The sequence below is a fragment of the Nomascus leucogenys genome, chromosome 19, assembly GCF_006542625.1.
Source record: "Nomascus leucogenys isolate Asia chromosome 19, Asia_NLE_v1, whole genome shotgun sequence".
In the NCBI taxonomy this organism is placed as follows: domain Eukaryota; kingdom Metazoa; phylum Chordata; class Mammalia; order Primates; family Hylobatidae; genus Nomascus; species Nomascus leucogenys.
The window spans coordinates 5,467,458-5,483,178 of NC_044399.1; the positions used below are offsets into that span (position 1 = coordinate 5,467,458).

Here is a 15,721-nt window from a genome sequence, read left to right on the forward strand (position 1 = left end):
AATAAGTAGTCAGTATGTTCATTCAATTTACTAATTAAATGAATAAATAAATGAATTCGTAGTTTGCTCTTTCCTACAGAAACAAATTGAGACATATTAGTTATCAAATGACTGCAGCTTATGTTATATTTAATGAATTCTATTGTAATTTGATATTTTTTTCAATGACCACTTTGTTTAGTATTAATTCTGCCCTAGTAATCATACTAAGGTAGTGATTCTCAAGTGGCATTGATTTTGCCACCCGAGAGATGTAGAGCAATGGCTGGGGAGGTTTCTGGTTGGCTCAACTAGGAGGATGTTACTGGCATCTAGTGGGTAGAAGCCAGGGATGCTGCTAAAATCCTACAATGCACAGGTCAGTCCCACTACAAAGAAGAATGACCTACTCACAAATTTCAATATGTGCAAAGGTTAAGAAACATTGGATGAAAATTCAGGGAAACAAAGGTGACTAAGACATTGCTTTTGTCACTAAGAGACTCACAAGAGAAATAGGTAAATAAATAATTATAACAGGGTGACTTAAATGTAATAATCTAAATGTGTAGAACAAATAGAGATGGAATAGGGTGGGAGTCATGAACTCACCTGCACTTCACATAAAAAATTCTATAGAAAGGGGAACAGCTTGTGCAAAATCATATACAAAACATAGACTGAAATATATACATTTAATAATGCTGAGAACTAGTAGGAACTGATTAGAAGGAAATGGAGATCCCCTTTACCAGAGAATGAACACCTAAGATGGACATTAAGGCATCTTTTGATATCTGTGAAGGATGTTCAGCACCGCAGCCATCTTATTAAACATTTCAGTGTAAATTTTTGATTTATTGAATGACAGATCGATTCATGGAGAAAAGGAGGCTTTACTTTAATATTAAAATAGAAAACCTCTAAGGCTGGCTGTGGATCCTGACGTTTCTTGGGAGGTGAGGACCCTTCTGTCATCTACATGTTCTCTTACCCTCATCAATTTATTGCCTCTCAGCTCTAAATCCACCCTTCTCTCCCTGCTGTGAAATCTTGCAGCTGGGCCCTGTAAACATTTCCTCTCTGTCAGCTGGTAGAGTGTTAGGCTTTCTCAGTAGAGATCAGTGGTGTCATCCTGAAAGGGGCTGATGGAAGAGAGGCATTTTTCTTCTAGGTTTCTGTCCTCAGTAGTTGTTGTTGCTACTATTATTACTCTTCAGTGTGGGGTATATGTAATGTATATATCAATACACATTTTGAAGACATACTTTAAAACTTTTTATAATGTCCACACACCAATAAAAAGTTGGGGCCAGGCACTATGGCTCACACCTGTAATCCTAGCACTTTGGGAGGTCAAAGTGGGAGAATCTCTTGAGCCCTGGAGTTTGAGACCAGCCTGGGTAATGTAAGAAGATCTTTTCTCTACAAAAGAAAAATTTAAAAGTTAGCCAGCTACGATGGTGTCTGTAACCCCAGCTACTTGGGAGGTTGAGGTGGGAAGAATGAGTCGGGAAGTTGAGGCTACAGTGGGCCATGGTTGCACCACCACACTCCAGCTCGGCTGACAGAGTGAGACCCTGTCTCCAAAACAAAACAAAAAAAGTTGTAGGTGAGAGATTGAAGACAAAAAGACTAATCTCTCATGCCCTCCTATAAAGTCTCTTTTCAGTTTCTACTTTCTGTTTGCATTCCCCTTTATTTTATTTTATTTTATTTTTAGTTCCACAGGCTTTTGGGAAACAGGTGGTGTTTGGTTACATGAGTAAGTTCTTCAGTGGTGATTTGTGAGATTTTGGTGCACCCACCACCCAAGCAGTATGCACTTGAATCCCCCTTTAGCTTAGGCAATTCACATGATGAATTACTTTTAGTTAAACTTCCTGGTTCCTGGATTTAACACTAACCACATCTATAGCTTTAGGCAAAGTATGTAAATTTTATGCATTGGAATCACCTTGTTTTATAATTGAGAGTATTTTAAATCGTTATTAAAGGGGAATACACTTTACATAGTGCCCTGAAACATGTAGATAAAAGAGAAAAAAATGCTTTAGAGAGTACCGTGGCATACAGTAAGTGTTCAATAAATGTTTTTTTTTTCCCTAAGCCAAAAATCTGTCTTCTAACACAGAGATGTGGCCTTATCTTTGAAAGCATTAGCAGGACCCTGTTATGTGAAGACCATGACTCCTACACAAATATAACAAGTACTGCATATCCAGCACTGGCGAACTAGTAAGTTAGTAAGATAGTTGTGGTAGAATTAGGACCATTGAATAGAGTAATAACAGCAGTTAACATTTATTGTGCAAAACTATGGATGAAGCAATGTTCCAGCTGGTTTTGCATATATTAGCTCATTTAATTCTTAACAGCTACTGCATCAGCTCATGTAACAGCAAATGTTCTCTCATCTTGTAATCGGGAATACTGAGGTGTCTACTGTTTAGACAATTTGTCTGGGTCACAGAGCTAAGAAGGGGCAGTGAGGATTAGAAGCCTATGAGTCTTCAGTGATTCTAATGGCTGTATTATACTTCCTCTAAAAACCACAGGTATTTGTGTTTTGGCTTAAAAATATATATTAGAATGGTGATGCTTGGAGGGACTTTGGCAATCAACCAACCTAACTGCTTGAAAGCCAGGAGAGATACTGACAGCCAGGCACCAAGGAACTTGCACAAATCTTTAAAGTTAATTCAGTGTTATTTCTGGAACTGGAACCCAGGTCTCCAGGTCTCCTCAGTCTCAGTTCTATGCTGTTATGTGTCTCTTGCATTCTTCCAACAACATAATTAATATTCCAGTGTGCATTATTAATTTCCTACGTGGTTACTTTTTTTTGTATCCATGTCTCCCCAGTCAATTATATCCTTTCCATATGGAGTCTTAAAGTCATATAAATTAAATGAGAACAACGTGTTATAGAGGAATAAGGGAATAGTTGCTGGATTTTTTAAAAATAAAATGATTTCAGTCGATAGGTATTTATGGAAAAACACTAGAATCTTTATAAATATCTTTATGCTTAAATATATTTTAATCGGCAGCACTAATAAAAGAGAAGAACTTCAACAGAAGCTTTGGGATTAATAATTACTTTGCTAAAAATGATGAATTCTTGGCTGGCATGTTTGCAGGGGTTGGGCTGTGAGTCCCTGAATGGCTGGAACCCTGGCAGAGAGGATCCCGGAGTGTCGGAAGAGGGGCATCACAGACAGATACATCCTACAGAGATTGCAGGACTCCGAGCTTGGGGAAGAGACAGTTAAAGCTTCCCTGTGAGAGCGAGTTATATCACGCAGCGCCAGTGCCAGGTCAGCAGTCTGGCTGGAGCTGGACCGGCTGGTGGCGCCAGGCAGTGCCAAGCACCCCTGGCAGCCCAGCAGAGGGTTCTCAAATCCAGATTTCATTCTGCAGTCCCGGCAGTGCTTTGACGACTGCCTCACTAAAGGAAGCTAAAAGCTGTGTTGATGCCTCCCAGACGAGCCTCGTTGGAAGCACAGAACCTTCACGGCTCGGAGCCACTGACACCGTGACAAAGGGAGCCCTGCTCAGGTGAGACAAGGCTCGGGGGTTCAGATGCTGGTCATCTGGTACAGGTCTCTGTCGTGTGCATAAGAACAAGTCCGTCTGCCAGGCTGGACGCTGCTATGAGACAGATTGATGTGCGGAGTGTCTTTCAGCATTTCCCTAATTCCTTTTTGAAAAGCAAGAGCTAGGCTGATCATGCACCTGGGTCATAAAGCCCACTCTAAATCAGGGAGATGGCTTTAGAGAGGATCCAGCCCAGGAGAAATCTAGTTCTGACTCTCGGATGTGTCAGCAACTGCCCGACTCTGCTCAGTAGGTCCCCAGAGGTGATTCATCTCCATAGCCTGTGAACTCATCATGGAATGCTGGCAACGGACTACTCCACGGGGTCTGGAGTGCTGAGTTCTAGTTCAGAACCTGTCCTAGCGGCACCAGGAAGCCCTGTGGTGTTGGGCAAATCACATAACCTCTTGGTGTTTCTGTTCTCCATTGAAAAAGATGGTTATGTATTTGCCATGAGAGGTTCAAACTCCTTAGGGGTAAAATTGTGCCCTATTTACCTTTGTTTGCTGAGTCCTTGGCACAAGGCCTGATGTTTGACACACCTAAAAATTACCCATGGACTCTGTGCTTCGGGACAGAAAAGGTGATGACAAGATGCAGGTGTAAACTTGGAAAGGCCATGAGATCCAGGTTATAGTCTCAGTGAAGTCAGCTACCCATTCAGAGCCCTGTAAAATGAACACAGCTATGTTTTGCGTTGTGTGATGACATCAGTGCAGATGTGAGCCAGACTTAGGCTCATGGTGGGCACTTCAGCAGGTGCTAGCCCTGGTGGCCTTAGCTTTGTGTGTGTCAGACCCCAGTGACAGGTCTAAGGGTTGGAGAGGAGACCGGGAGTGATCTCGGGCTCTGGGATGAGGGCGTATTTGGAACAGTATGGCTGAAGCCCTGTCATGATGACCAAATGGTTCTGATGACTCTGAGCCATTCCCCAGTTGGAGTCAACCTCCGGGATGACTGATCCACTGGGCAGGGTCTGGTGTTAAGAGACAACACGGTGCTGGCAGTCAGGCAGATGTTCTTGTTTCAATACCAAACAGACACATCCAGAAGGCAAACAGAATGGTGTTAGCTTCCTGATTAAATCTCACTTGCCTCCCCCACTGCCTTGGGGGCCCTTAGAATAATGCCCATTATTTCAACACACAGTATGAAATAATGTGTGTTCGAGCTTCCTCCTTTGCCTGACCGTTTTGATATCGGAGTACGTCATCTCCATTCTCTTGCTGCTATATTCCCTTCTGGCCTTATTTTGGGAGATGCCCTGCTTCATTGCTTCTGTGACAACTATTGCTTGTATTTTCCTGCTTTCTTCCCGATGTTTCTCATCTTCATGCCTCTGCTTAAGCTGGGCACCCTCTCCAGTGACTTGAATGACTTGAATTCATTGTTTAAGGCTACGCTGAGCTCCTGCTTCCTCCAAAACGCCTCCCCCTGATCTTTTAGGTGTTTCTTTCCTTGTCCTGAAAAGCACCCAGCGTTGTATCTATTACATAAGATTGTACTGCCATTATCTACACTCTGCCCCACTCATCTGTGCTCCTTGAAGGCAGGAACTGTGGTTTCACATCCTGATATATCCAGAGTCTAGTGCAATGTCTGGCTTACAGGAGGGAGAGCCTTGTCCAACTGTGGGGAGGAAGAAAGAATATCCAATTTCTGGGAAGATGACAGGGGGCTTCCAAGAGTTTCATGGTCCTCAAGAAGACTGTGGCTCTGGTTGACAACAACAACCAGGAAACCACAGTAGAAACCCAGAGCCCAGACACCAGCACTGGGGGTCTCAGGGAGGCTGCAGCTCAAGGGCTGGGGGACATGGGTGCTCTGCACTCACTGTAGGGAGAGAGATTCCCACAGTTGAAGGCACCTGGCTCCTCCAGGGCACCAGCCTTGGTTTGCGCTATGCTGAATGGGGTGGAGGCTGAACCCTGGTCTCACAATGGAAGTAAGATTGAATGGTGGGGTAGACAGTGAGGTCAAGCACTCAGTGACAATCAGTTGCATTGTTAGATTATTTATTCCAGCATTGATTTGCTCCCAGATGACAATATGTCGTTTTAGCATTTGGGTAATTTGCACAAAGAGGTTTTTAAGGCCCTGACTTTGTCCTGGTGTAGACAGTGAGATCTTCCTGGTGGAGCCTGGGTGCATGCATGCCGTGCTTCTAATTGGCCATGCGGCAGGACGAGGAGGACCACAGCCTCCATGGTTCTTCCTGTCGGATGTGACCATCCTTTGAGCAGAGGTTCCTACAAAGGCAAAGCTGGAACAGCATGGACGCCTAACTGTGCCCGTGAGGCAGAGTCTTTGAGTTGTGACCGACACATCTCACACTAGTTTAGGCAAGAGAGGAGAGGAAAGGTATCAGGTCAGGTGACCAGGAAGATTAAACACAACTTTGACCCAGCTGGACCCATGGGCTGAATAAAGTCAACAAATACAAGTATTGTTTTTTATTCATTTTTTCTCTACTTCTCAAGTTTGCTTTTTTTCTGAATTCTCTTTCATACAAGAAAACACTCTCCATGGATTGTCAGAGAGAACTCTGACAGTTCTCATTAGTAACTCCAATGATAAAAGAGGACCCCCTTTCCCTAGAGTTCTCGCAAAATCCTCAGGTCCTTTGGCCTTGTTCGGCTCGCAAACACATCCGGGGATGCAGTGTTCTGAGGGGGTCCGGGGATGCAGTGTTCTGAGGGGGTCCGGGGATGCAGTGTTCTGAGGGGGTCCGGGGATGCAGTGTTCTGAGGGGTCCGGGGATGCAGTGTTCTGAGGGCGTCCGGGGATGCAGTGTTCTGAGGGGGTCCGGGGATGCAGTGTTCTGAGGGCGTCCGGGGATGCAGTGTTCTGAGGGGTCCGGGGATGCAGTGTTCTGAGGGCGTCCGGGGATGCAGTGTTCTGAGGGGGTCTGGGGATGCAGTGTTCTGAGGGGGTCCGGGGATGCAGTGTTCTGAGGGGGTCTGGGGATGCAGTGTTCTGAGAGGCCCAGCGTGGGTCAGTCCCTTCCCTGGCCCTGCCCCTGCCCCATCTCCATATGAGAAGTGCATGCAATAAAGCTACAACTCAAACTGACGGGGCAAGAGGGGAGCTTAGAAATTATCTGGTTGACTTCCTTCATTTTAGGTTTATTAATTTGGAAAAGGAGCAATGCTGTGAATATTTTATGTACTTACTGGTTATAATTTAGAGAATTAAAATGAAAATAAAAGCCATGCATAATCCTCTAACATTTAGATGTACTTCTGATCATTTGATATTTTCCCCAAATACTTTAAAAGTTATCTACATCATTTGAAATATATTAATATTTTGGAGCTCCGAATTTACCTTAACCATTTTTCCTTGTCATTCACTTTTTAAAATTATTTAATGACCTTCCTTAGCACGAATATACCCATTTATCAAAATTCATTCAGCCATTCCCCTAGTATCAATACCTTCTTTTTAGGGGTGAAGAAATTGAGGTCTAGAGAAAGTAAGTGATCTTCCAAGATTGGCAGCAGAGCTAAGACAATCTTGTTTATACCTTATTTATCAAAGTTAAATTACCTACCTAAGGTCTTTATCTCTCTCTATATATAGATAGATATCTGGAAGACTTTGAAAAGTGATTCCATTTTTTTTTTTTTCTTTTTGGTGGCTTTAAAAATTGGCAGATAGGACAGGCATGGTGGTTCATACCTGTAATCCTAGCACCTTTGGTGGCCTAGGAGGGCGGGTCACCTGTGGTCAGGAGTTCGAGACCAGCCTGGCCAAGACAGTGAAACCCCTTCTCTACTAAAAATACATAAATTAACCTGGCATGGTGGCAGGCACCTGTAAGCCCAGCTACTTGGGAGGCTGAGGCAGGAGAATCACTTGAACCTGAGAGGCGGAGGTTGTGGTGAGACGTGGAGGTTGTGGTGAGCCACTGCACTCTAGCCTGGGTGACAAGAGCAAGGCTCCACCTCAAAAAAAAAAAAAAAATTGTCAGATAAAAAAGAGAGACGTATTTGATCTGAGTAAAATGCTCCTCCCCAAATGAGGCCACCTGAAGCCCTGATGAGAAGTTATCCTTAGAGGAGGGGCCAGTGTAGCAGGTAGAAGTTGGGTTAGTTACCAGGGGGGTGGGGGGAGGGCATCAGCAATGAGCTTTTCTACATTTGCAAAGATGGAGAGTATATTGACAATGCACACTCTTCATGAAGGGCCACATGTGGGTGCTGCATCTGCCTGTACATTTTGGTCCATTCCACAGATACTGATTGCTCCCCTGCTCTGTGCCAGGCACAGTTCTAGGCACTGAGGATAAGCAGAGAAAAGATAGGAGCTGTGCTCCCAGGGAGCACAGCTAGGCATGAAAGGTGGCACAGAAAATTAGACAAAGACATAAATGAAAATGAAGAAGACAAGATGGAGATGGATGTTAATTCAAATGGTGAGCAATGATGAGGACAGGAGAGCGTTGGATTGGGACTAAGTTGTTGAAGTGGCTACTTAGGAGGTGAGGATTTGGTTGAATTGTGAAGGAGAAGACGGGCCGGGAGAGAGAGCATCGCAAGCCAAGGTGAGCTGGTGCAAAGGTCCTGGGGTAGGTGATGCAGGGCTTGTTTGAGGAACAGAAGGAAGGCCAGCCTGTGTGGCCCATGGCTGAGCCTAAGAGGAGGGTGTGGAGCCAGCCTAGACTGAGGTCAGGGAGAGGCAGGGCCAGGTGAGGGCTTTATATTTCTTTCAAAGTGTTCCGGGAAGCTCTGGGGAGTTTTCCAGCTGGGTAGTGCCATGCTCTCATTTCTGTTTGGGAAGATCACACCGGCTTCTCTGAAAGCGCAGATATTATGGAGCCAGGAATGGCAGCCGTGAGACTGATGAGGAGGTTATTGTGAAGGTTCGGGCAGAACACCCGGGTGCCTTGTACTGGCTTGGAAAAATCAGCTGGGAGGGGCTGCGTGGAGATCAGGCCACAGGTCACAGCGGAACTGAATGGGGCTGGTGATGGGTGGTGAGTGGTGGCCTGTTTAGGGAAAGGGGAAAATTAAAGAGAAGCCTTACAGTTTTTTAAACATACGAGAATTTAACACCCAATCTGTTTTTCCTTCATTTTCTACTTCATTCAGGACAAGAGGGAGAAATTGAGATTCAAATAACCCAACACTCAGGCAGATTGCCTGCTAGCATGCCTACCTCTCACCAGCACAGTGAGGGAGGGGCCTGTGTCACTTTACAGATGAGGCAGAGGGTCCCGCAACTCCTCAAGGGTGGAACTAGGATTGGAAACCACTCCTCCTGACTCCTCTTTTCCTGCCAAGAGCGCTGCACCAGCTCTGGAGGAAGCCACAGGAGAGGTTACACAGGTCTCAGCTGCCTGTGGTATTTGAGTGGCCATGGAGGATGGAATTTATGCTGCTGGAATAATTAGAGCCACTGCCCCTCATCTGCAGAGAAGACACGCTGTCTTGTAATTGCAGAGATCCTGTACCTCGCTTTCGAAATTGGTCATAAGCTGGAGGCTGATGTTATCTTTCCTCACCCTTCAGACCCAAGTTCCCCAACTCCTCTCACAGCCTCGAACCACCCCTTTAATGACCCGTAAACAAGCAGCTAAATGCACCATGCACTGAGGGGCTCCAGTGAGGGGAGGAGGTGACTCTTCTGAAGCAGGGCTCCACCTGAGTTACTGAGTCAGCGAAAAGGCACCTTTATCCAGGCCTAGAGCAAAACACAATCAGCCTTCGCAGGAGTGGTTTCCCAGCCATGAGCTTGCGGCACGGGACGGGGCTGGCTGCAACGGGGACTGCCAAGGGCCCAGGTTCTGTGCTGGAAACAAGAGCACTCTGGTGGACTCGGAAATACAGCGCTGAGGTGGGTGGGCTTTAGTCGGAGCCACCTCCCGACATTCCTGCCCCAGGCTTCTCTCCCAGGATTTCCTTCCAGGCCCTGCCATTCTGCATTCCTTAGGAAGCTGCTGATTGCTGTAGGCTGCCTCCTCTTCCCCCGAGCTTTACAGCATTCATTATTTACCTTCCAGTTTGTACAGTTACATCATGGAGTTTAAGAACACTTTCTATGTGCAGAACAAACATTTGTACATGCCACAACATACAGTGGGCTGTTTTGTGCCATGTATTGTGCTACTGTATGCAAATTAAAGATGAAATTAACATTCTCTGTTGCTGGCTTTTCCCAATGTGTGGGTATCCATTATAGACTTCGATTCTTTGTAAATATTTCAAAGGAAGAAATTCAAAGAGATGATGTGAAGGTTGTGAAATTCCCCATCATAAAATCAGAAACTGATTAAAGCTGGAACATGCAAAGCCAATATTGATTTCAGCAGCAAAACCAGAATCGGGACAAGCAGACACAATATTTTCATAATTAAAAAAGAAAATGAGCTCATGTGAAGAGATGTTATCATCACTCGTAACTTGAAGATGCTTTTGGATACACTGCAATAATTCAGCTAACGTTAACATAAAAATGAAAGTACTTTTTCCACATCTGTATTATTAGCAAAGGAATTAGGCAATTAATAATCTGTTTGCTTTAAAATGTCATTTTCATAAACACAATTTAAGCATGATATATTTATGATGATATCTTTCATTTTAAAGTTATTTTTACTTAGTGTTTATTGTATGTTAATGCGCTCTCTTTCTGTTCCTTTTTTATTGTCAAAAGTCCATATTAGGTAGAGATAATTTTTGCTGGCTATTGTAATATATAATCTTGTTAGAATATATTCATCCATGATAACAAATTGTGCATTTATCATAGTATGTGTTTTACAAAATATCTCCTTTAATGTAACCCTATTACAGAAAAAAAATTCAGTGTTTATTATTTTGGTCCATTTTTATTTTCGATTTTCAAAAAGTGCTTTCACAAATGCCGAATAACTAATCTACTTATGCTCTAAAATAAGGACTCTAGTACAGATAGCTGCAGAAGCATAGATCAAAAAATAACTTATGTTGCCTGAGGGAGATGGTTAGGAAACAGTACTGAGATAAAATATAATTTAAAATGGGTTTTCAAGAATGCATAGGAGTTTGTCAGGCTGTAAAGGAAGAGAAGGACATCTCATAGTGTACAGCCTATACAAGCAAAAATCTAAATAGAGAAGTATATAGTATATAGTGTCAGAACAGTAGGAGCTAGAAGTAAAAAATACGAAATCTGTGCAGTGCAACAAAAGCTATAACCCCAGAAGAAAGGCTGCATGTTAATAAACACAAAGGGAGGCCGGGCGAGGTGGCTTGTTCATGCCTGTAATCCCTGCACTTTGGGAGGCCAAGGCAGGAGGATCACTTGAGGTCAGGAGTTTGAGGCCAGCCTGACCAACATGGTGAAACCCTGTCTACACGAAAAATACCAAAATTAGCCAGGCATGATGGTGGGCACCTGTAATCTCAGCTACTTGGGAGGCTGAGGCAGGAGAATCGCTTGAACCCAGGAGGCAGAGGTTGTAGTGAGCCGAGATGGCACCATTGCACTCCAGCCTGGGGGACAGAATGTGACTGAGTCTCTAAATAAATAAATAAATAAAAAAGAGACAGTGAAATTGGGCTAGGCTGTGAGAATGGGATTTGAGCCCCCAGCATTCTCCATTCTATTCTCACCTCTGTCTTCTCCAAAGCAGCCCAGCTTTGGAGCTCCAGGTTGGCGGCTGCAGGAGGCTTCAGATCTAATTTAATTGGTCTTTTCAGGGCCACCTGTCAGCTCGCACCTCTTCCAGGAAGCTGTCCTGGCTCTCCAGCTCCCACAGACATGTCCTCTGACATCTTGCAGCCCCTTCTCGTGAATGTTTAGAATCAGTGGCTCCTGTCCTTCTTCTTCCCATTTTCCACTTCTCAGGTCTCTCACTTGGCCTGGAGCACCTTCCAGACCCAAGAACTTCCCACTTCCTCCACAATCTGGCTCACAAACTGAATAGAGATGCCTGTGGGGCACACACAGCCGACTGCTAACCAGCAGGGGTAAACCCCCAGGGCTGAACAGGCCCAATCTTGGTACACTTGGAACCAGAGACTACTGCCAGGAGGATTGTGCTGGCTCATTGTCCTGCTCCTGAAGTGTTTGGTCCATGAACCAGCAGCATCAGCGTCCCCTGCAGGCTTGTTGGAAATGCAGATTCTCAGGCGCCACCTCCAGACCCATGTGACATGTAAGCACCAGGACGTCAGAGAAGCTCTGGTGTTGCCCCCACATGCTACTCTCCTGGGTTAAGCAGAGCCAGGTATAGGTAAGGAGAGGAACTTCCAGCAAGGCCTGGGGCCTGGCTACTTTCCTGGCAGGGAGCCTGGCACGTCAATGGCAGTGGCACTTAATCCTGCCTGCACACATGCATTGTCCAGTGTGAACTGATGCCGGTCCCTTTTCTCAAATATCTGATTAAATTGGTCTGGGACGTGCCCAGGAATGGGTCCTGTTTTGTTCCAAGATTATTCTAATCTGTGCCCAGGGTGGACCCAGTGGTCATCATAGGATAGAACATCCTCTTCCCCAAGAGAACAAGGGATGAGGAGCCCAAGCTGTCCCATTGGCATGGCCCTCAGCTGCCAGGGCCAGGTTTCTTTAATCAGCCTGGCACAGGGTAGCTGAGCACTGAACGTTAGACCTGGCATGAACCCAGGCCAGAGAATAGCTTCCAGGGAGAGCCAATATTCTAACTACATCAGTGGAGAGGCTCTGTCCAAGAAGAGCCCTCTGGGATGGTGGAAATGATTCCTTCATTCACTTGTAGAGAAACTGGGCTCCAGTCCTGGCACTGATGGGAAGTCACTCCTAAGGGGCCCTCCAGCAGCCCAGCTTTGAAGCTCCCAGTTGGTGGCTGCAGGAGGCTTCAGGGTGCAGCCCTGCAGTGGCCTTTGCTGCTAAGATAGAATCAGAGTCCTTCGCATGGCATATGAAGCCCCATGGCCTGGCGCTCACTTGCCTTTCAAGCCTCATTTTTGCCATTCCCTGCCTCAAAATTCACATGGCAATAAGGAGTTGCATACAGTTCTGCACACACATGACAGTTCTCTCCTCTGACTGTTTTTGGATGCCTGTCCCCTTCCTCAGGGCCTCGTCCACGTTCATGCTCCCCACATGTGAAGCATCATCACTTTCCCTAGGATGACTTCTTGGTCCTGGCCCAGTCTGGGCTCGGCATTCTTCTCTGTGATAGGCGGTTGCCACCCCACCACGGGCAAGGACGTCGAAAGCCTCCCTAAGTCATCTGGTGCCACCTCCGTCTTCCACAGAGCCTGTGTCCCATGTCCATCTTTAGAATTACAGTAAACTGAGCAGTGTCTAAAATCTGGCATTGCACAGTCAAGGCGTCTAACATTTGGGCAAGAAAACGTGAACCACCCTGGGAAACCCGCACGGGACTTTTCCTGACATTCAGCTGGACCTTTCCAACTGAAGCCTTTCTCTTGGTTCCTGCCCTAACATGAAAAGCTCCGTGGCATGGAAAAGCAAACCCTAGGGCCAGGGTCTGCCAACTGCAGCCCACAGGCAAAGGCCCAACACTGCCTGTGTTGTAGCTAAAGCTTCCCTGGAGCACACCACACCCACACCCACTTGTCTAGATGTCGATGGTGGCAGCTTTCAGACCGCAGCCGCAGGCAGAGTTGAGTCGTTGCAACGGGAAGCGCATGACCCGCAAATCTGAAATGATCTGGCCCTTGGCAGGGGAAGTTTGCCAGCGCCTGCTCTAGAGAACCCTGAAACCAACCCCAGGCACCTGGGGTACTGCTTCTTGTCCTAAGCCTAGTCTTATTTTCTTATTGCACGTGAACATAGATAACAAATTATGTCTAATATGATTGAGTTTTAGGGTTCCTGGAAAGGTGTAGGACTTGGGGTCAGATGGCCTGGTTTTAACTTCCGGTTCTGCAATCCACAAGGTCTGGGGCCTCGAGAAAGTAAGAAAATGCCTCGGTTCTTGGTCTCTTTATCTGTCCAGAGATCAGTCTCCACCCTCCAAATGGACCTAAGGTCTTGGTGATTAAAGGAAAGCCCTTCATGCCATTGAAAATGCTGCCCGATGGCCCTCCAGGGGAGAGGGCGTCTTGCAAATCCATCTCTTTGTGAGTGACGTTAGATCTCTGTCCAAATTTGCCTTAAACTGCAGCCAACTACTTCTGGTGCCAAATTCTACCCTGTCCCCTTCTTACTTTCTTGCTTTTGCTTCTAGTCTCTTCCACCAAGAATGACCCCAACCTCCAGTCTCTCCTTCAGGCCAGGCCTTGATGACGCTGCCCAGGAGCACCTGCCTCAGGCAACTTTGATCTCAGTCCAGCCTCATCCCACCCTTTTCTGACCATCCCACCCCAGGGGCACACACACCCACCTCTCCATCCAGGGTACTGGCCAAGCTGAGCCTTTCCTGGTGATACCTCCTTCTCCCCAGCAGTGAGCACAGAGGCTTAGCACGTGTTTGCTGAATGGACTTCACCCATTCCCTATTTTCTTTCTCTCTCTCTCCTTCTCCACTTCCCACTTGTTACCTGTAGCTGACAATTACTCAACAGCAGAGAGAGGTGAAGCAGGCAGCTTGGGACCAGAGAATAGACAAGAAGAAGTGAACTAGCCCTGTGTTGCACCCATAAGCTCAGATTTTGAATAAAACCTTCTCTATCCGACAGGACTTATCATCTGTAGAATTACCTGGAAGGTAGTAGAGTGAGAGAGTTTGTCATTTGTGGATTGTGAGCACAGAAGTGTGTGTGTGTGCTTCCCTATTATTTGTAAAGAGGTAGCCACTATATCCCGATTCATTTTGTACTCATATTCTGCCCCTGGATGGCAGGGTAGAATTGATTAGAAATAATGGCTGGAAGCAAGCAGGGAAGAGAAGGCTAACACAGGCTCAGCTTGCAAATCTGAGTCTTGCTCACTTTTTTTTTTTTTTTTTTTTTTAGAGACAGAGTCTCACTCTGTCGCCCAGGCTGGAGTGCAGTGGGGCAATCTCGGCTCACTACAAGCTCCGCCTCCCAGGTTCACGCCATTCTCCTGCCTCAGCCTCTCTGAGTAGCTGGGACTACAGGCGCCCGCCACCACGCCCGGCTAATTTTTTTATATTTTTAGTAGAGACGGGGTTTCACCGTGGTCTCGATCTCCGGACCTCGTGATCCGCCCGCCTCGGCCTCCCAAAGTGCTGGGATTACAAGCGTGAGCCACCGCGCCCGGCCTCGCTCACTGTTGAGCTGATGCTGGGTGCAGGCAGAGTGACCACAGAGCCTGCTCCTCTACAGCCTGGCCCAGGGCTGCGAGGAGCTGAATCTTGGCTTCCATGCCAGCCCAGGTCTCACACAATTTTCATAGTTTTATTGACAAAAGTGATTTAATGACTAAAATTAAACAGTCAGGCATTTGAGGCCATCAGGAAACAATGAATCAATGTGGGAATGTGAGTTGCCCAGGAGGCTGAGCATTCATCTTTTAGGCTTCTTAACTTTTTCATACTTAGGTCATTTTGTATATAGATCCTTCAAATTTATTATATAATTTTCTTTCTCCTTAAGAAGAGCAAACAACTTATATTGTGATGTAGTGCAGTGATATTTTCGGAGTTCCACAGTAAAGTTTTTCTGCTCTTTTAAACAGCCCCAGGTTACCGTATCTTTAGAGTTTCTATGTTCGTTTTGGTAGTTTTCAATGTTTTATCTTTTTTTTTTCTCTGTCAGTTGTCAGCTCTTACTTTTGCTATTGGTAAATTTCTCTATAATAGCAATATTTCTTAGGGAATATTTTTTTCTAATCTAGAGAGAACTAGAAATATGAATGAGGAAGCTGGTTAAATATACATATATAAATTAAAAGCAATCTGAATTTGAGTGAAGATTTAAAGAGTTCTAAAGAAAGCCAAGGACATGGCATTTATAACAAGGATTTTGTAGATTTCACTTCAACTGATACAAAGAGGTTTTATTTATGCATGTTCTTATTTGTATCTTATTGTTATTTAGTTTCTTATTTTGTAGCTTTTGGCTATTTTACTAATTAGTGAGATTGCTAAAAGGCTAGGTTACGACTATTTGAAGTATTTTGACTGCAACATGAATATGTCACTTTATATAATGATATAAAATGTTCAGATTCAATTAAGTTGTTCAAATGCCTGATTAAGTGGCTAACATGTATGAAACCCTCCTAAGTCTAAGACACAATTCTG

At 45.4% G+C, this 15,721-nt stretch overlaps 1 pseudogene across 1 annotated transcript in view; it reads left to right on the top strand.

Annotated features, from left to right (window-relative positions):
* The first annotated feature begins 3,305 nt into the window (after window positions 1–3,305).
* Window positions 3,306–15,721, top strand: part of LOC115831530 — a 51,891-nt pseudogene continuing 39,475 nt past the window's right edge. Inside the window, exon 1 of the transcript XR_004027031.1 lies at window positions 3,306–3,540. The product of XR_004027031.1 is annotated as an uncharacterized LOC115831530 (transcript). The remainder of the gene's footprint in view (window positions 3,541–15,721) is intronic.